Raw genomic sequence first — 23091 nt, 5'->3', positions numbered from 1 at the left:
TATTTGTATAAAAATTCTAGTCAAATGTCATATTTTGGCAAATTTTCATTCTCTACAGTATAAACAAACCCTGTTTCATTTTTAGCAATAAACTTTAAGTAAAAGTATTTGGCAAAATTTAACTTTAAATCTTAATATAACCTTAAATCTAAATATAAATTAGGGTCCATTTATTTTTATTTTTACTTACAAAAATAGTAGCAGAAATTATTTAACAAGGTCAAATTCATAGCAAAACATAAATTAAAGCAAAATTATTATTACTTTTATTTTTAGATACAAAAATAGTAAAACAAAAAAAAAAAAACAAAAAAAAAAAATAAACAAAAAAAAAAAAATAAATAAAATAAAATAAAATAAAATAAAAGGAATATTTTTTTAAAAGTTTAGGTTCATAGCCATATATAAATTAAGTTAAAATTTTATTTATTTATTTATTTATTTTATTTATTTATTTTTTTATTTTTTGTTACAAAAATGGAAGCAAAATATATATATTATATAAATTTTTTGTAAGTTAAGGTAATATTTATTTTTTATATACCACAATTACATAAATAAACCAAAAAAAAAAAAAAAAAAAAAAAACCTTAAAACCAACTATGATTTGGGGCAAATTTTTATCAAATAGAAATACCCACACGGGGCTCAGAAAGAAACAGAAATATAATTAAATTAGCGTCGAGGGAGGCCAGAAATGTTGTATGAAAAGCAGAAAAAGCCCAAAAACCGGCATCAAAGCCAACAACAAGAGCCGCGGAGACAGCGAGGCGGCTTCAATGGCCAGAAGGCGTCAGGAAATTAGCATAACAAAGCCATTAGAGGGGCGACGCGAGGAGCCAGCACCAAAAAAAAAAACGCAAATAAAAAAAAAAATACAGTAAGCCGAATAAAAAACAAAAGAATAACGCTTGTGATTTCAAAGGCCAACGCAATGGCAATGGCGAGGCGATGTTGCTGTGCCAGTGACAGTGGACCAAGGACGCAGCCCAAACACACACAAATGCACACACACACACACGCGCGCGCACACAAATACAAGCGCGGACTACAAATGTCAGCAGCAGCAGCAGCAGCAAATATCACCGGCAGCGGCTGGAACAGCGGTTGCAGCAGTTGCCACTGTGGGGGCGTCAGTCCGCCCCCCTCGTGGCGCCCAGTCAGCGTCTCTCGTTAGCATTGCCTCAATTTTCTGCTGCCTTTTCTTTTTGTGGTTTGGTTTGCTGTGGCCCGTTACGTGCCCGGCTACTTTTTGAGTAATGGCCAAGATTACGCTGCAGTGCGCAGGCAGAAGATAGATGGAGCAGCAGCTGGTAGAGCAGCCGAGGTGCCGGGTATTGGGGCGTGTCTTTGGACAATTTAAAGTTGGTGTCACGCATCACACTTTGCTCTAATGAGTGTCGTCGTCGTCGTCCTCGTCGTCGTCTCGTGGCAATTGCAACGTGATTTGGCGCCACGAAATGCCGCAGCTCAATCACGCTTGTCTGCAGCGCGGCGAACCATTGTGATGTATTGCAGCGGCCATGCGGCGTATGAGTAATATTTAATTATATATAAGCCAGCGAGCAATAGTAAGCAGCTGAGCATGAATATGTGCGTGTGTGTGTATGTAATGGGAGAGCAACTGAGCTGGTTATACACATGGAGTAGTTAGCAAAGCTAGTTGAGTAGAGCTGCAGAGCCATCGTTAGTAGCTGCTCTCGATTTATGATATATAAAAGCTATTTTTTTTATCCAATGCAAAATAAAAAATAAAAAAAATATATACATAATATAATAATAAATAATATTAATAAATGAATAAATTAATAGTATGTATAGAAAACCAAACTGAAATTTAATTTCCTATAAATGTTACGAAAAAAGGGAAATTTTTAATAATAATATTTTTTTAACTATTATAATACAGAATTAATTATTATAAACTAGATAATTTAAATTTTCAATTTTTTTAGGCACAAATATAATTTAATTGATTTTTATTTGTATTCAAATTCAAAGAAATTTGAACAACATAAATAGAGTTTCTGTTAATGTCAGATTCCATTAACAGCAATAGCTACTCCCTCTACATTGCCAAGTTATGTTATTTACAGCAGATAAAGCTCTTTAACATGCACTGTTAAAAGATTTAATCGCTGGCCATGTAGAGGAATGCAGCAATTTCTGTTAATGTAATGTGACATTAACAGCAACTGAAATGACCGATCAGCGCACTAGCATATCAATTAGCTTACAAATGTTGTTTAAGTGAGACGATTTATTCACAATGAATAAAATCAAGAAATATCTTGAGTTATTACTAAAGAGAATACCCATCTATAAAGTCTTGCCATTTCTGCTTTTCCCTCTACAGCGCATTCTCTCACTCACAACTGAACTCTCTCACATCAACTGCAGCCGAATGAGCTGACGTATAATTCGTTTAAATTCCTAACAACTGCTCAGGCACCATAAATACAACAGTTCAATGTCTCAACTGGCTTTTTGTGACTTTCTCTCTCTCTCATTCTCTCACTCCGTGTGTGTATGTGTGTGTGTGTGTATGGCTATCAAAATTATGACTTATTTGACATTCTATTGTTGTCATTTGCTTGAAATGCTGCGACATGATTGGACTTATTTCCACACGCCGTGACTTTAACTATATCCCAAGCTGACTCAACTAGTGACTGGGCACCGCCTGCTGCTTCTGCTTCTCCTGCTCCCCCTGCCTGCTCCCCTGCTCCACTAACACTGCTAGAGTCATGGCCATTAAAGTTACAATCATAAAGCTGCTGTGTCAGTGGGCGGAGCTCTGTACGCCAAACTGACTTCATGCCCGTAGTTGGCACATTAAAAATGTAAGTTTAATTTTAAAGCCCAGCGACGCGTCTGAATGTGAGTGGGTGAGTGGGTGAGAGATGTGAGGGCTGTGCGTGCGTGGGTGTGCAACTATAATGGGCGATCCCAGTGGTCTTGAGTCTGGCGCTTTTACAGTGCCTCAGCAAACATTTCGCATAAAATGCCAAATACTTTTGTGAGATCGTAAAGCCAACGATTGTTGCCCACAAGTACAAACACCGCCAGCTACACAGACACAGCACTGACAACAATGTATGGCCCCGCAAAAGGCAGCGAATAACAAAAAGAAATAAACAAAAACACAAACAACAAAAATAAAAATGAAATAGGAATGGTGAAATTTGTGTTCAACGATTTTAGCCGCGCTGCAAGCCAAACAAATTGCATATGAGCATTTTCCAATTTACATTTTTTCCGCGCTTCCGGGCGCGATGTATGCGCGCACCGAGTGTAAATTGAAATTTCCGGCCAAGAAATGCAAAAGAATAAAACGTAAAATGTGATTCATAATAGCTCAAGCTCCGGCAGTGCAATGAACTCGCCCGGGCTAATAGCAAAGTGCAAGCGCTCAGCGCTGTGGACGCTGCTCTGGCATCTTGAGCGGAATTCAAGGAGAGCAGACACTTAAAGCCGCCAGGCATAGGCAAAGGCAAAGGCATGGGCATGGCATGGGCAGAGGCAGGACAAGAGCCTGCACTGTAAAAATAAATGAGGATAAATAAAACGAAATTAATCAACCAAAAATAAAATGTATATAAAGTTTTAAATAAAAATTAATAAAAGCTAAAAAATTAAAAAAGCAATCAAGGAAATAAGAATAAATAAAAAATACAAAAATAAATGGTTTCAATATGGATAAATTTCTCTTAAAAATTCAAAAATGAATATATAAATAAATAAAAAAAAAAATAAAATAAAATATTAATAAATAAATAAAAAACATAAAATAAAATAGAAATAAAAAAAAAAAATAGAAAATAAATAAATAAATCAAAATTCGTAAAAATAAATTTAAAAGTGTATAACTATATGCAACGAAACTTTAATTCACTCGTTACTTATTTCCATATATAAAATGTACGCTGTACATTACTTTAGATATAATTTTAATAAAAGTCGATGCTTAAAGCCCTCAGATAGGGCAAGCTTGTGAACAAAAGATAAACTAATATAAAAATATACATAAATATGTCAAACAAAATAATGCTCGAAAATGTTTAACAAAAATAGCTTTTATTACAAAATTAAATATTGAAATGTGTATAAAAAAAAAAAATAAATAAATAAAATAATAAAAAATTAGCTAAAAAATTATAATAATAATAGGTAAAATTTTATTTTATTTTATTTTTTAAAATTTTTTTTAAACAGGCTTTTTACTGCCTAATTGTCAGCCTAACAAGTTGAACATAATAGGTAAATAAAAAATAATATAGATGTCAAAATAATATAAAATAATAAAATAAATAAATAGCTATGTAAATATTGAAAAACAGAAATTTAAGAAATTTCTATCTGAATATTTAAATTTATTGCAATGCTGCAACTCATTTTAAATTAAATCCCATAAATATATGTATACAAAAAGTACCAAAAATTTCTCTTAGTCTGAGCTTGAGATGAGTGAAAAACTTATATAAATCAAGAATTCGTATATAAATTGAAATCTAAGCAATAAAAATATTTCTATTGAAGCAAAACTTCAACTCACTTTGAATTGATTGAGCTACGTAAATAATTTATTAAAATGCCATAAATTTAATTTATTTATACAATTAAATCTAATAAAAATATTTATATTTATAGCTAAACTTCAACTCTATTTAAATTGTTCCACATGAATAAATAGCTCAAATATATGCCATAAATTTCTCCTGGTGTATATTGTCTTATGGGGGTGACATAATGAGCTCTGTGCGGGCCGCATATCACGCATACGACATGTTTCTCTTGTTACTGGAATTGAAAGCAATGCCATGTACACAACACTTCAGATGCTAAACTCTTCTTGGCATTGCGACGCGTGTTCCATGTCCCATGTCCCATGTCCCATGTCCTATTCCTATTCTATGGCCCTGGACCAGTCAGTACCTTTTATCGTTGATTTTAGCAGCAAAAACCACAAAAACTGAAACAGACAGAGAGACAAACAGAGAGACAAACAGGCCGAGGCGAAACGAAAATCTTATGAATCTTTGAACATACTTTAGCACTTTGACACTTTTGCCGACGGCAAATGGCAAATGGCAACGGCTGCGGTTACTGGCGCAGCGGCAGCAACAAATTTTGGGCGCTATTTTGACTTTGCTGAGGCCATTAAATATGGAGAGCGGCCATGTTGTGAGCGAGCCGAGGCGAAGGGCGATCGGTGGCCTGGGTTTATCTACGTGTCGTGCAGCTGGCTTAGCGCCTGTCTTAGATTAATAGCAGTCGGCATTTGGGAGTCGGCATTTGGCGTTGACGATGCCATTGCGTGTGGACTACGTGCCTGAGTGCGCTTTAATGTATGCTACGTTTATTTTTAGGCTCAGATTCGAGATCTTGTTTATAACTCGCCGCACAGATTAACTGACAATTGTGGTTAGATAAACGAAACGAATTGTAATGTAATACATATTGCAAATGGCTTGGCTAATGGCTCTATGGCATAATTGCTTGCACCCGAAATTATGATTGCTGGGAATATAAATTTCTCGTATATAAGAAATACTATCAATAAATAATATTTGCCAAGCAATCCATTCAATTTCACACGCTGCCAATCAAATATTTATGAATATTTCAAAATCGATATATGCAACAATTAAATGAAATATCTCACAGAGACAGGTTCGGATTTGGGCTGGACTTTTCTGTTTGGCAGTTGGCATTGCAACTAAATAGAAAATGTAAAATTTATAGAAATTCAAATGCAATGCAGAGGCAGAGTTGGACATAAAGCTGGCTTAAAGCGCTCAAACCAGGGCCGGAGCAGGTGGCGAGCGGGGTCAGGGCGGCAGCTATCAATGGCAGGCGCCGTTGCCGTTGCCACTGCCACTGCCACTGCCACTGCCAAAATGCCAAATTTGCATATAAAGTAAAATTGAAAATGCCAGCGGGAATGGAGAACAAGAACCAAAATCCCAAACTCTAAAACGGGCCCAAAAGAAAGCCAAGCCCAGCCAAAAACCAGTGGAATGCAGCGCTCAGCTAGCAGAGCCCAACAACAGCAGCAGCAGCAGGAGTAGCAGGAGTTGTGTAAAATGCATTGGCATCTACAACTACTTCATCTGGGCACAGGCGATGGCAACTATTCGGAAGCGTTTTAAGCCGCGCTAAAAGGCGTTCCCAAAATATTTACATTGATTTCCTGGTGCTGTGCAATGCAGTGCAGAGCTCTGCTGTTGCTGCCGTTGCTGCTGCTGCTGCTGCTGCTGCGCTGCTTTTACAGTTGGAATTCAAGTATAAATTGCAGGCACTTTATATTTGATGGGCATCGAGCGCAAATGCGCGTCACGTACAGAGCCACACAGACTCAAAAACCAACACGCCGCAAATCAAAACGGACCACGAACCACCCAGAAAACCACCTACCACAAAAAAAAAAAAAAAAAAAAAAAGAAAGAGTAGAAGGAGAGCAGGAGAATGAGCATAAAACGAGTGAGATACTGAACGAAATAAATATTACTTTGTAATATAAAGTGATGTTGCAGTCGAATTTATAGCTAATACATATATATTTTAAGTTAAAAGGAAAGATTGATAATAAGAGTTAAAAACCATAAAATAAAATGGCAAACAAAAATTGATTAATTTGAAGAGATTTTACAGAATATATATAATCTATGTACATAAAGATTATTAATATAGAATATAAATTATAGAGTGGATTTATATGGGAAGTAAAGGTAAGAAGTGCCTAGAGAGCGAGTACTGAAGAACTGGTGCTGCAGTTATGCTATTAACATTATTCTGTTAATAGCATAGCATAGTGCCGTGGGAGAGCAGCAATTCCTGTTAATGGCATCAGATATTAACATTTATTTTACTTTAAATAAATAAAATAAATAATTCAATTAAAAATAAATAAAAACGGCAAATATAAGCTAAGCCAACAATTTTATTTAGTTGAAGAGTATGAACAAAACTTTAGAGTCTTATACATGGATAATAAAAAAAAATACATTTATGTTTAATAAATATACATTATAGACATTACATTCTATATAACTCTTCATATCAATTTAATCGAAACATTAGTCATGTCAAAATTTCTTTGGCTATTTGAAGTCCAAACTGAAAGTGAAGGAAAAACGAAAATTGCTATTTGCAAAATTTTGTAATACAAAATTCTATAAAAACTCTAAAGAATACAAATAAACGTAGCTAAATTTCAAGTAAAATTTTTGAGTAGGAAAAGTCAATATAAGTTAGTAAAGAAATTTCAAAGTGTCTTTAAATTTTTATAAAATTAGTAATAGTACAAAAATAGTTTGTGTACAATTAAAATTAAATTTAATATTAATTTTATTCATTTAAATAATATTTTGGCCATATCAAAATAATATATACCTATAAGCTCAGAGTTGTAAAATTTATAAATCATATAATGATTTATATTTTTAAATAAATAATACAAATATAATTTAAATTGAAAATTATATATTAAATACTTTAACTTTGACAAAATTAAATTAATAAACAATACAATTACAACTATAATTTAATTTTTTGTATAAGTAATCCCTAAGTGAATAAACTTTTTCTCACAGTGCAGTTGGCTGTCAAAACGCGTTGCACGCGCTGTGCCACTAACTATTCTGATTCGCCTCGGTCTTTTTTTTTTTACTATCTGCCAGGTAAACGCTGCCAGGGAGGCCGCCAACTAACTGATACAAATTTGTTACACGTACAGAACTCAATAGTGCTCTATGCACACACACATATATACAGTGTGTGTGTGTGTGTGTGTCTATGTGTACGTGTGTTCGTTAGCCTAAAATCCGCGTTGGCTATAAGCCTGCCATTGTTGTTCTTGTTGTTGCGAGACGAGCTAAAAACTAATTCGAAATTCATGGGCTCGATTTGCATTTTTGATTACTTGAATACACCACATGCAGAGAGCGAGTGAAAGAGAGAGGGAGAGTGGGAGAGTGAGGGCGAACAAGAACGCCAGAGGGACAAGCCAAACATATAGAGATGGAAATAGAGCAATAGCAAACTAGCATTGTCTTGGCCTGGTTAACACTCACACAGTCACACACACTCACACACATGTGTGAGCACACACACACTCCAATGGGACAGAGCCTACGCTACTAACGAAACCCTGCAAAGGTGTGATATTTATATTTATGAACGCAAATTGTACGGCAAACGCTTGGGGAATTTTCGTTAGTTTTAAGTAATTGGGCGCCATTTTTATGGCACACGTTGAGACGGTGTGCGTGTGTGTGTGCGAGTGTCTCTATGTGTGTGTGCTATGGCCACATGGGAGGCATAGCGAAACACATAAATATTAAAATAAAAATAAAATTATAATGTATGCGATATGGTTTAATTGGTTGCAGTAAAACGTGTCGCCATAGCCCTCGCTCTCTCTTCCCCCTCTCCCCATCTGGGCAACTTTAGTCATCTCTCTGTCTCTGTCCCTAGTTGCATATGTGCATAAAATGGGGAAGCGCTACAATTTTTTGCAGCTTCAATTAAAAGTGTGGGCTAGAACAGCTAGGGACAGAACAGCAAGAACAAGTTTTAATGCGGCTAGAGCTATAAACTGTGCAGGTGGACTATAAAAAACCCAGGATTAGCAACTGTGTGCGCCATAAAAATGCAAAGAAAGTTATGGCAAATGCCCTTAAAATTATTTGTAAAACAAGTTACAATATTTTTATATGCCAAAAAAAAAAAAAAAAAAAACAACTTTAGTATTATTGTAGTAAAAGAAAAGGAGCAGAACGCTTGAAAAAATTAATACAAAATTGCTGTTAAAATTCTCGACAATTTATTAGCATTTGAGCTGAAGTCAAGTGAATGTGCTTTTGTCATTTAAACACACATTTATACGAAACGGTTTCATTATCAGAGCTCTAAGCACTCTCATTTCCTACATCAAATGGCGTTAATTTGTTTAGTCAGAGCTCGCTCGCTCTCGCCCTAGACAAATAGCTCTATATTTAATTTCGGGCAGGAAAACTTTCAAATATGCCAAAAGTTGCGCTGCGCTGCTGTCTATTGCCGGTGGGCTGATGATAATTGTCGACGTGTTTGCGTGTCACCTGTATATTAGGAGCAGCCACCACCAGCACCACCACCAGCACCACTGTCACTGTCACTGCCATTGCCATTGCCATTGCCGGCAGCGTGCGGCAGTCAATGACTTAATTAGTCGAAAATTTCAAGAATTTTTGCCTCAGCCGCTGAAAGCCACCGCCCAGTCCTCCCAGCTCACTCAGCTCTCCCACCTTGGGTTCGCTGTCAAAGTGTCATTCGAGACCTTTGTTCTGTATGAGCTCTTGGCGGGCAAGCGGATGCCTCGGTGTCACATAAATTACATTAGACATTGGCTTTTTGTGAGTGTGCTGATTTCTGATTATTATTATGTGTCTGCTGGCAGCGCCACTCCAGCTAGCCACACGTGCCTGCCAAATAATCTGGCATGTGGCCTAATCAATGACCCTTGTCAGGCGAGCAGGGTGAGTGGCGTTGCTGTTGTGAGTTTAATTAAAGTTCAAACTGTCAGTGCGCGAACGTAAATTGAATTTTAATGTGCGCTGCGTATACGCAATATCGCGCATACGCCACATAAGACTCTAGGTAAGGCGCCTGCGCTCTTGTCTTTAATGTAATCAATAGGCAAACAGACAAACAAACAACTTAGCCCACATTTCCGAGCACTCGCACTCACACTCGAAAAGCAAGCGAGCTCCGTCAAAGCATCCTGGCTGAAGTCCTGGCCTACTTTCAGGCAGCGCTCAATCGACGCGCATATGCATGCATGCAAATGTCAGCTGAGCTTTGAGTCGCAATGAACCCAAATACTGCCCTAATTGCTACAATTTTCGTGTCCATAAACACTTGCATAAATATTTTGTATTTGTATTTGTTTTTGCTTTTCGCTTTTATTTATATATGTATATTTTTGTTCCCATTTAACTTGACTTTTTGATTGGCATTCTTGGCCGGCGCGTGTTTATTGTGAAATCGTTCATATTTATTGGCTCTTGATAAGGCCACACTTCACTGCCCGCCCGCTCGCCCATCCAGCTACAGCTACAGCTGTCTGTCTGTTTGTCTGCCTGTCCGACTCTCTGTCGAGCTGACACTCTGCATCCTTGATGGCTCGCTCTTTATGGATACAATTTTCAATGACATTTTGTTTATTCATGGAACGCGCACTTCTTGCATTGCGTCTGTCATATGTTAGCCGGATTTTATCTGTATTATAAATCTATATATTTTTTTTTTCTCTACTTTTTTGTTGTTGTTGGCCCAGCACGTTTGTCGCTGGCATAAAAAACTGTGCTAGCAATTTATTTAGTTTGCATGCAAATCAAATTACACAGACAAAAAGCAGTTTTTATTGCTAAGCCTCACTCGTTGTTGTGGAGCATGGAGAGGGGAGCAGAGGGGGGATTTTTAAGCGTTTGCAATTGAAATTCTGTTTGGCTCACACATATGCAATTGCCGGGCCATAAGTGCGTGTCGCATTGCCTGCCAGCAGCAGTTTGTTAGAGGCTTTTAATTAATTGATTGCATTGCTCTGACAGACCACAGGACAATAAAAAGTCGAATTATGTGAAATGACACACGAAATTGGAAGCCAGCAATATGATTTGATTTAAATATAAATTGCTTAATTCATATTTAAATCATTTTTGGCTTAACAAACAAACGCACATCTGCACATGTGCAGTTATTTATTTACATATGTGTCTGCTATTTTCAATTTGATATTTATTATTATTTTTGACAATTTTTTGCTTGCCTTCTTTTCTGCTCTGTATCAATAAAATCTGTAATTCTTCATAACTTGGCAGCGCTGTTGCAATCTTTTGCGGCAACTCGCAATGACAAACTTCAAATTAGCTACGAGACGAAGAAAACTGCAATTCAACAAGCAAAAACTATATAAATTTATCAACTCACACACGCATACATGGAAAACATATGAAAAGCAATTTCTATAAACGAAAAATTGCAGCCACATTTCAAGTTTGGCCACAGAACTTCAGTTGTCATTTTGGCTTTAGGGTATGTGTGTGTGTGTGTGTGTGTGTGTTTGCCTGTAAGCCCCTGCCCTAAATGAAGAAAATGTGTGCAATTGTCTAGCTGGTGAGCTGGCAGTCGAAGCATTTGACCAAATGTATGTATAATATGTTTGTGGTCCTGGCCAAAATTCTATGAATATGCAAAGTGAAACTAAATGGCGTGTAACAAGCACACACGCAAAATAGAAGATGAGAAGAGAACAAAAAAGAAAATAGAAATAAAAAAATATATGTGTATATCTCTCTATAAAATTCGAGAAAAGAAAAACTCGCAAAGCCAGCAAAGAAATAGCAAGGAAAACATATTAAAGACTGGCGCCAAGTTGATCAAATTGATGCTTGGCTTTTGGGCCAACAGCCAAGCTGTTGCGACCATGCGAATATATATAACTTATAAACTTTTACACACACACACACACATGTGCACACTGGTAAAAAAAAAGCCAAAATTTCAAAATGAAGCAAATGCAATTGCATGTGAGTCAGAAGGAAGGAACTTGTGCCTTGCCTGGGCTTTTCTTGGTCTGTTCTGGGTTGGGTTGGGTTGGGTGAAGAGGCCACGCCACGTAAGCAGAGCGCAACGGACACGTAACATGGATATTTTCCACAATTGTTTCGCTTGTTATATGACAACAACTATTTGCACTCCTGTGGGCCTGCCATGACACAGTTCAATTTCAGTTCGAAAAGATGGCACTGAGCGTGCCCAACCAAATGCTGGCCAAGTCGATATACGAGCTAGCTTACTCGAAATGCTATACAATAGATGAATATGATTGGAAAAACTTTAAAAGTAATAGAAAAGTGAGCAAGCTCTTAGCATAGATTAAAATGGAGAGGAGATAGGTGGTATAAATAATACAAATTAATTAAATAAATATAAAAATATATTTTTTAAAAATATAAATAACAAACAAATAATAAAAAAAATAAACATAAAAAATAAAATAAAATAAATAGAAAATAAATTAAAAATTATGTTAATAAAATATAATTAAAATCGATAAAAAGAAAAATATATTTAGAGAAGGCAGGAGGCGCTTATATTGCATAGTATAATAATATATAAAAAGAAATACAATAATTAAATGAAAATAATAATATTATAATATATTTAGAAAAGACAGATTGCTAATTGAAAGTATTACGAAATATGTGAATAAATATTAAAATGTATTACTATAAAAAAATAAAAATTAATTAAAAAAAATAATAATAATATATTAATTTATTTAATGAACAAATTGAATGATGTTTTATTAAAAAAAAAAAAAAAAAAAAAAAAAAAAAACAAAAAAAAACAAAAACAAATTAAATAAAATAATAAAGTAATAAATTAAAAAAAATATTTAAAAAAAATAACTAAAAATAATATATAAAAAAAAATTAAAATATATATTTAATAAAAAAGAAAATTAAATTAAATAAGTACCTATTGCACTTATGTATATGTGTGTACTTATGTATAAATAATATAAAATGTAGAAAAGTTTTATATCAGGCTAAGCTGAAAAAGTCAGCTTGAAAAGCTATGCAAAATTTTAACACCAATGCAAAGTTGAGCATACTTGTCGCAAAGCTTAAAAGTGAGAGAAGCCAGGCATGGCTTAACTGTAATATCATAGCCATATCTGTATGTTTCACTTAGGTTCAATTCATGTATTGCTTGAGGCTAAATCAAACATTTCAGCAGATGCACTGGCATACTTGATCAAAGAAATCAAGTCATATGTAGTCCACGTCAAGTCGAACAGTTGGCTGTCTTTGTAATTGGCGGCAACGTCGGCATTATTGTGTCCAATGCCATGTCTATTTCCAGCAGGAAACAGCAGCAGCAACAACAACAACAACAACAGCAACAACATCAACAACTGACTGCAGTTGCAAATCCGTCTAGAAGTTGCGAGGCTGACGAGCTCGGACATTACATTTGACATTTGTGTGCATGCAAATTTGATGCATCCGTTTCCTGCCGGGCTCCTGCTCCTGCCGAGCTCCTGCTGCTGCCTGCTGGCTCGACTTTTTGACAGACTTCGGCGCAGTGGAAGCCCGAAAATGAAATATGCGCCTAATTAGTGAGCGATCCTGTGCCATTTTTCACTCTAGTACGCAGCTAAAGAAAAATTTAATTATTTATGAACACATGCAATGGTCCAAATGGCCAAATGGCCAAACGATAGAGCGCCAAAGTGGCAAAAGTGAGTGAGTGGGCAAAGTGAGAGAGTGGGAGACTGGCAGAGTGGCAGAATGGGAAATGTGGCAAAGTGGCAAGCAAGCAAAGAGTCGAGCCAGCATTTTTCATTAGTGCGGGCGTCGAGTGGCCAAAAGCCCCGATGCTTTACAATATAATTGCGAGCGAGCAGTGGCCAACAAAACTCTGGCCTGACCGCCTGGCCGTTGCGGCCTTGAGCTCCTACGTGATTTGTTTTAGCCGAGTTTTGTATGCCCCGCTCCACACGACCAAGATAAAAAAAAAAAAAAAAAACAATATTAAAAAAATGAAGCATTTTCAACATGCAAGGCAGAGAGCAGCGCACATACGAGCTCAGGCAAGCCCATATATATATCATACAGCACAATATATTAAGCGCATACACGCAAAAGCAACCAAACAGGGGCAACCAAAGCCAAGTAGAGAGAGGGAGAGGGAGAAAAGAGCAAACAAAACGAAAAACATTTAAAAAACGAAAGCCAATAAAAATGTTGCCTACAAGAGTTGGCTGACACTGGATAGACTCCGTCCAGCCCCACTCAGAGTGAAAGTATTACGAATTGAAGGCCAGAGCAGGCATTGAATTATGTGGCCTCTGCTCTTGCCGCAGGCTTTGCTGCATGCTAAATGAGAAACAATAACAAATAAGAGTTAAGAGTCAAGAACTACTGAAAGTAAGAGTGGGAGACTTGATGGAGGGTGCATACATTTGCTAATAGTCCAATGGGAGAAGTTCCTAGGTGTATTGAGAGTGTATTATAGTAATTATATGCTGATAAATATATAGGAGAAGGGAATATCACTCGAGAACTGTATTAGGTTGAGGCTATAGCTTAAGAGTTGTATTCAAATATCAATCAAAAGTTCTGTGTGCATACATATGCAAATAGTGAAACAGCAGATAGTAGGTATGTGCATAGAATGCATAAATATAATATAATATGAGCGGGATTGTATATTCTGACACATATAGTAGAGTTAGAGTTATTTATATAGATATCCATTAGCAGTCAAGTTGGCAATAATGCTAGCAGACAGACTGGAGAAGTTATGTGTATTGAGAATGTATAAAATGTATATATGTATGTTGAGCAGGTGTGGTTGTATATGTGCCACTCAGCTGCCCTATTGAATGTTATTCCCCTCTGCTCTACACAGTCAGCTATATCATCTATCGAGATCAAACAGGAAGTCAGCTTGATATTGCTATTCACTTTATGGATATTGATTAAGAGTGACCAAGCAAAGAGATATTATATTATATATTATTAACTGGAACTGCTGCAGCTTTAATGTGAATAAGACTAATGGAGCAAAAGGAAGCTCTAATAAATAATAAAAAAATATATATATAAAAATAAAATAAGCCTCCTCAGTTATATATAATAAGCAGCTGTTGAAATATACAATGTAAAATATGCGACTCAAGCATGAATCGTCTTATATTTGCTAATCGGAGGAAATCGAAGGAGAATAACGAAAAATTAATTATAAGAGCGGCATTTGCAATGGAACTTTAACGAGTGGGTATACCATCTCGCTGTGCTCCTTCACTCTGACTTCTCACATAAGCTCAAAGCGATCTATAAAATTTGAAAGAGTTCAGAGGAAGCCAATCGTAGAAGTTAGACGAAATAAACTAGGAAGAGTGTAGAAATATGTTCCAATCAACTTTTTTCGAGTCATAGCTAGAAACGTACAACACATGTAATATTCAAATGGGTTCATAACCTTCTTTGCCAGCCCATTCGGTCTAGCTTTTCTATCCACACTCAGTAGCGCACATTAAAAAAAAAAAAAAAAAAAAAAAAAAAAAAAAAAAACTAAATCAATGCGACAAAAATGCATGTAACTAAGACTTGGCTACAAGTAACAACACATCGAAACATGGCCAACTTGCTGGCCTAGCCTGGGTCTGGGCCTGGGTCTGGGCCTGGTAAATGACCCAGAAACGGCGAAACATTTTAAATAACAAATGCAACACTGTCGGCGCAACAATTTCCATTACAATATGTACTATTTGTGTGTTTGGCAGACAGTTTAACAACTAAATTCCAATACAACAAGAACAGAAAACAGAAAACAAAAAAATAAAAGCATCGAATAAAATTAAACTAAATAAAAAGTAACAGAGACAAAAAGCTCGACGCGGGCTGCTCGTCTTTTATGCATGACGATGGAGGCATGTGATTTGGCCTTTTTTCTGTTTTTAGACCAGCTGAGAGGTTAAGCTATCTAAATTGTTGTTGTTGTTGTTGTGACAGTATTGTTGCTGATGTTGTTGTTGCTGCTGCTGTGCCACACACATTTAGCTTTTAATGCTGCCCGTTGCTTTGTCTTTATTGATTTTTATTTATATTGATAAAAGACTAAGCCCTTTATATAAATATATAAAATATTAAGAATCGGGTAAATAAGAAAAATCAAAATAAATCTAGTGGATTGGCTAAAGATGATTTCATTGCTGATAAAGCTTTGTATATATTTATATACATTTATATGTACGAGGCAAAACTTTAATTTTTGTGAATCTTATACCATGATGGTTTTTATGTTTATTTTAATTTTTTTTTTTTTTTTTTTTTTTTTTTTTTTTTTTTTTAACAGAGCTCAAGCAAAATTGCAATAAATAATAATATGAATATATTACTCATTCGTCTTTTTTCTATAATAAAAACATTAAGTATTAAACAAAATTCAATTAAAAAATAAATAAATAATAATTAAATAAATAAATAGATAATAAATAAATTTTAATAAAAATAACAAAAATTAAAAAAAAAATATTTATAATAAAACAAAACAAAAAAAATATATATATATATATATATTGTCTTATAATGATTGCATTACTGATTGTCTTATAATGATAAGGCTTTGCACATATCTCAATGACGTAAATAAAAATTTGTTGACAATAATAAAATAAAAATCGATTTGCGTTTGTAAGGGGGATTTCATTTCAGAAAGAGATTTTCGTATAACTGTATTGGAGATTTGACAAATATATTTGTATACCTCATATGCAAGCTGTATGTATCTCTGACAGCTCTTCTTCTATACCATTTTATATATATATAGCTTGGCAGACAAATGTCCTGTCAGGAGGCCTTTGCCATATTTAAACGTTAAGCCAGTTACACAAACACGATTCGGAAATGACCCAAATGCTAAAATTGCAAGTCGAGGTCAACGGGCAACGGGCAACGAGTCTGAACTGTCAATCAGTGTGGCAAACCAGGCTGTCATTCAGTCAGTCAGTCAGTGCTGCAGTCAGTCAGTCAGTCAGTCGGTCATTCAGTTAGTCAGTGAGTCAATCGACTCATTTCATTTCACTTCTTGTTCACTTTCCTTTTGGCTTTTCTTTATTTTCCGTTTTTAAACGTCAACAATTTTGTGTGCCAAGTGCCGCCGATGCAAGTGCTACAACTAACTCAGTGGGCCGACTGGCCGTCTGGCCAACTGGCTGCCAGTCCGTCCGAGTTTTGTCGTTAACATATAGCAAGATCCGCACGCTGCTTGACTATTCCTATGTGAGATTGTGTTAGCAAAAAATCGCATTCCTTTTGCAGTTTTTGTGAGGGAACGGAAATTGAAAATAGCGCCACGTTCGCTTGGCACTCCAGCATTTGTTGCTGTTCTTGTTGTTGTTGTTGTTGCTGCACAAAATGCTCATATGGCATGAAAATTTAATTGGAGTAAAATGCTGCCACACACAACTCTCGAAAACTAGTTAACGTTGCAATAGAAAGCAAAATGAAAAATAAAAAGAAGCAGCGTTTTACAAACAGAAAGAAAAAAAAAATAAATAAAAATCTAGCACATAAATCAACAAGAGCTGGTTCATGGAATGGAATTGAGTTGTGCATACGGCATTAGCTTTTAAATATAAGAGTGTATATCTTAAGCAGCGTAGAGATGTCAAGTGAGGGTATAAAACATATAACATATATAGTGTAATATATATGCCTATACATACATATATATATTCATAGCATAAAATAATTATTTCGGTTTGAGCTTCGCTGGACTTTCGAATTTGATTTTAAAATATTTAAAAAAAAATTTCTTTTACCAAGTTTCTTGAATTCAGCTTTGAATTGCTTCCGCATGCCGACTCGAGTTCCAGCGATTGTTTTTTCTTCTCAGAACTCAAGAGTATGGACTCATTGAAATGGAATTTGAGACTTGTCTCTTTAATCGAGGCATATTTTGAGACTCAAAGCAAATTGCACTAAGTACTTGAGTTTCGCTTAATTTGTAATTGAATTTGCCGTTTTAAGAACAAAGTGTTGGACTTCGAGTTCCATCAGCATAATTATCCTGATTTCAAGACGGCGCTCGACAAAGCATTAATTAGAGGATACAGAAAATTGCAGAAAATACGAAACTTTAGCTTGAAATGGCAATGCAATTTTGATTTGATATCAATATTTTTGTTTGGCTTGGCATTTATTTGGCTTAGCGGCTTTTAGTTTTTTTTTTTTTTTATAAAATATATATAAAATATATATAAAATTGTATTGAAATTTGTGTAGCCTTATTAATTCCTTCTAAAAACTATGTATATTGAATAAATTAAAATTTGTAAAAAACAGGATACTTTGTTAATCTACGATTATTTCAGTCTTTATATATTGACCAGTAAGCAGTAAGTAAGACCTCAAGTCTTGCAGGAATCAGAGAGGAGTTACAGGCCAGATTTAATCGAGGCAAACTACCTACACCTAACTAAGATTACTATGACTAAATATTATATATAAAATAATAATATAATATAATAATATATAATATATACTATAATATATACTTATATCATATATACTAATATATACTAAAATATATACTATATAATTTTCTAATATTAGCTAAAAACTAGGTACATTTATTTTCGTAGTAATTTGATTGAACGTCTCGAAATTCTGAGAGTGCAGCAAGAATGAATTTAAATATTATACATAAATACATATATACTTCATATATGTTAAACACACATATATTTCAAATATGTTAAGCTTCTAGAAGCAGAAGAAGATTGAGCTTAACATGAATATTATATACACATATACATATGTAGAAAAAATTTTTTAAATAGATTTTTTAAAGACAAGCTTCAACTCGAGTCATGGCTAAGCTCTCGCTTGAATTGAAATTAAATTGCATTTCAATTTCATTTTTTAAAAGCTTGTCGAAAAACAGTTCATAGCAAAGTTAACTTAAACAGATTAAACAAAATTTATGCATATATAAATTAATTTGCCAAATGTTAGACAAGTCGCCCTGTAGATAAGGCTAGAGCTTTGTCCTTATTAATAATGGATGTCAGACATATAATTTGGCCATGTTGCATATTTGATGTTGGCTAAGTAAGTTTGTCGTTTGTCGTTTGTCGTTGGCTGTTGCCCTAAAAGAAAATATCAAACCGAGTTTCGCCCACGTTGCGTATGAGTTATGCATTATGTGCTTTCATTTCTTGCTTCAGCTCGGGCTGGGTTTGGTTTGGTTTGCTTTGGTCTGCTTAGTGCGCTTGTTTGTGCAACGCATTACGACAAATATTTGCGCATTGGACAACAGCATATTTCTGTTGCTTGTCATTGTTGTTGTTGCTGCTGTTGTTGTAGCTGTTACTGTTGCCTGGATTTTTGGGGTTTTCTTGCCTAGTCGCAGCAAAACGAGGTCAGTCCAAAATCTAAGCCCTTAGCTATCCAAACAGCTGATGTCAGCACAACATGAACTGGGCTAAGTGTGTGTCTGTGTGTGTGTGTCTGTGTGTGTGTGTCTGTGTATGTGTGTCTGTGTGTGTGTGTCTGTGTGTGTGTGTCTGTGTGTGTGTGGTCAATGTAACGTGTTTTTTGTTCGTAGTTGGATAAATCAGTTGGCTGCCCGGCGGGGCCAGGCCAAGACCTACAAGTGTCCAAGTGGCTAGGTGCGGGCGTGGCTAAACACTTTTGGCTATGATTTATCAGCAATGCAGTTCGCCCGTTTGCCCGTTCGCCCGCAAGGCACAGCACAAAAGTTGCTTACAACACTTGACTCCGGGCACAAATGAAGTGTTTATTTAGATAGCACAGAGAATAGTCCAACTGAGAGCGAAAGCGAGCATCTAAGATATTCTTACATTTTATGCATACTAAACTGGGTAAACCGAATAAATTTTTGCTGCTCGCATGCTTCAGTTGCCAAAATATGCGACGGCTGCTCAAATGCCTTTGGTATGCCACACCAATCCGCACTCGTACAGCTTCTGCCATGTGTGAATGAATCATAAAATTATTCACAATCAACTGGAGGCGAAGTGCCTTGAGTGCCAGCCAAGACAGATAGCTGCTAAATGGAGAACAACTCAATTTGAATAATAAATTGATATACACTTTATTCTGCTTAACGTGTGCTCTACTATTTTCTTTTTATGGTATTTAAATACTGGAGAAAAATGTATAAAATAATATTTTATATGATTTAATGCAAAACTGGATTTTAATGTGTAACAAAAAAAAAATAATAATAATAATAATAAAATAAATAAAATAAAATAAAAATAAAAATAAAAATAAAAAATATGTATTTATATAAATAAATATATATTACAATATTATTTCATGTAAAGTAAATTTTATTTTAATTTATTTAAAAAAAAAAAAAAAATATATATATATATATATATATATATATATATATATATATATATATATATTTTTTTTTTTTTTATTAAGAAATACATAAAAATATATATATCATAATTAAAGGCAAAAAGCCTTTTCCTAAGATATATTTTATATCAAATTATAAATATATATTTATTAAAATAAAACAAAATATTTATTAAAACTTAAAGCAAAATATTTTTTAATTAGATATTTTAATATTAAAAAATATATAGATATAAGTATTTTGTACACTTAAAAAAATTTTTTTTCTTACAATTTTAATTTTTTAATACATAAATATCTAAACTGTTTTTTCTCGGCTAGCAATATAAATATTTTGTAAATATATATATATATATTTTAATTATTTTATTGTTATTTTATTTTTATTTTTTATTTTTAAATATAAAACTATCTAAACTGTTTCTTCGCTTTGCAGTTTCAATTAAATACACAAACTCATTCACAGTAGATGAATTCGGCAGCTCATAGGTTAAGAAATCACTCAAAGTTAAAGGCAAATATTTTCCTAATTATGTGTAACATCATCATCACATCATTAGCTCTACAATTCCCACTGCTGCAGCAACGTTTTGCAATCTCTGAAATATGTCACAGCTGGAGCTATCAAATGTTGTTCAGGCAATCTTTTAACACTACCTGAAAAAATTGCCATCGTATTGTAAGCGATTTTCTAGTTTTTTATGGCAGCTTACTCAAAAAGGGACACAAACTGTGTCAGGCCACCGAAAAAAAAAAAAAAACAAACAGTATAAGAAGAAGCAGATGAAAAAATATGTATTTTCGATACGAAGGAACAAAATAATGCAGAAGCTGATGTTCAGTTCGTTGTCCTACAAAACAGGGCCAGTCACATGACCTGTGCTACACTCACACTCAATGGGCTGCTGCTGCTGCTGCTGTTGTTGTTGTTGTTGTTGTTTTAGCCGGCTTAAGGCTGTCTGGCATTTACTTTTGGGTGTGAGTGTCCGCTGCCAAGACTAAACTGAAGGATAAACTTATGGACATACTGTGAACTTTTTCAGTTCGTTGCCTTTGCCATGACTGTAATACGATTTCTTCGATATTCACTCGACCGATTCGACACTCGCATTTTTATATATATATGTATATGGATTTTCCTTTTTTTTTTCAATTTTGTTTTGCTTACTTTAATTTGTTTTGAAGGTGCTGAAGCGGCTGCTGCTGCTGTTGACTCGTTGTTGTTGTTGTTGTTCGCTTTGAATATGTGAGAAATTCGGTTGTTTGTATATGTTTTTAGGTTTTTGCTTGTGACATTTTGTCAGTGTGACCGCACAAAAAATGTGACCTTGAACGGGCGCACACACACACGCACAGAGCGACAGACTGGCTGACTGTCGTTTGGGGGCAACAGTTTTATGGCGCCACTGCAGCTGCCCGACTTCGGTTTGGTAACATTTTAAAGCAGAGCTCGATATTTCGTATCCTTGAGAGCGACGCAGAGATAAGGTGCAATCAATAAACACACACAGGCCACGCGGGCGAGCAGCCCTTCAGCGGTCACACGTTGCGTATACGTAACGCTAGCGTATATCCAACAAATTGATGTGCTGTGCCAGCTGATTTAGCTGCATTTCACTTTTGACTTTTGACAAAACACACACAAATACACTGAGAGACGCGCACACACACACACACAGCAATACGCGGCGACACAGAGGATACAAATTTGTTGGTGTGCGATTTAGGCTTCACTTGGGTTTTTTTTTCTTCGGGCCCGTTACGCGAGCACGGCTTTTTGCGCTCGAGCTTCTGCACGCTACGCGTCCTTGTTCCAACTACTGACGTTCAACGCAACGCACAACGGCCACAACTCGATTCGCTGACGGGTCCTGGACGCCCCCGAAAGCAGCAGCAGCAGCAGCAGAGCCAGCGACAGCGTCAGCGTTCGCCAAAAGCTTTTCCACTCGTGCGCTCTCAAGCTCTCTCGCTCTCGCGCTCTCTTGCTCAGTGTTTTCCATTCAGCAAGGGCCGTAAAGCTTAGCGCTCACTGCGCTTTCTGTTAACCTAGAGTAAAACTGTCTCACTCTGTCTCTCTATCATTCCCTCCCTCTTCCTCTCTCTCTCTCCTGCTGCACGTGGGCAGCCGTCTGTACGTCTCTCTATTGTTGTTGCTCTTTGCTTTGGGCCCTTCTCTAGCCCAGCGCTTTTTTGGCTTTTGTTTTGTTTGCCTGTTTCGCTGACAAGGTTAACAACAAACGCAGCTGCCTGGCGCCAAATGTGCCAAAACATCTGATTCCTGTCAAACTGTGGCACATGCGCAAACCCCAGGACAGCTCCAAAAGTATTTAGCAGCTCATCTTCCATATTTCACTTGTCCAATATGGATGGTATGCGAGAGTCTACTATATCATCTGTTAGAATGCTGCAATGGAATGTCAACTATTGCTTGAGCTGTGCTAATGAAGAGAGTAGAAGAAATTTGTATTTGGTTTGGAGAAATATGATAAAGAAGAATATTAATCTACTACATGAATGACTGATTTTAATTGATTATATATAACATATAATATATTTTATATTTAATTTTTATTTGTTATATCTTCTATTTTTTATTTAATGTTTTATAATTTTTATTTTATTTTTTTTTTACATATCATATTTTATATTTTTTATTTTTTATTTTATTTTTTATATTTTATATTTCATATTTTTTAATTTATATTTTATATTTTATATTTTATATTTTATATTTTTTATTTTTTATTTCATATTTCATATTTTATATTTTATATTTTATATTTTATGTTTGATATTTTATATTTTATATTTAATATATTTTATATTTTTTATTTTATATTTTATATTTTATATTTCAAATTTTGTATTTTATATTTTATATTTATATTCTATATTTATATTCTATATTTTATATTCTAGTCACTTTCTTCGGCCCAGTTCATTGGCCTGATTATCAAATTTACATATTTAATTCAAAAGATTCATTATATTCAGTTTAAACGTGTGACTAAGTTCATTGCCCCAATTATGAAATTTGCATATTTAATTTATGAGCTTACAGTGCTGAGTATTTATAATTATATACAGCTGCCCAGTCACAGACTTGAACTCCCGAAGGAAATCAAATTTGGCCGCA

General features: G+C 35.0%; 1 protein-coding gene across 1 annotated transcript in view; it reads right to left on the bottom strand.

Annotated features, from left to right (window-relative positions):
- Window positions 1-21824, bottom strand: part of LOC149269296 (uncharacterized) — a 94710-nt gene extending 72886 nt beyond the window's left edge. Inside the window, exon 1 of the mRNA XM_089468351.1 lies at window positions 21124-21824. The gene's annotated coding sequence lies outside the window, so the exon portion shown is untranslated. The remainder of the gene's footprint in view (window positions 1-21123) is intronic.
- Between the last annotated feature and the right edge of the window lie 1267 nt (window positions 21825-23091).

This window comes from Drosophila arizonae, chromosome 4, assembly GCF_054131065.1.
Source record: "Drosophila arizonae isolate 15081-1271.41 chromosome 4, UAZ_ARI_1.0, whole genome shotgun sequence".
Lineage (NCBI taxonomy): Eukaryota > Metazoa > Arthropoda > Insecta > Diptera > Drosophilidae > Drosophila > Drosophila arizonae.
Note: the sequence above shows the minus strand (reverse complement) of the source record. Positions and strands in the feature narration are given on the sequence as shown.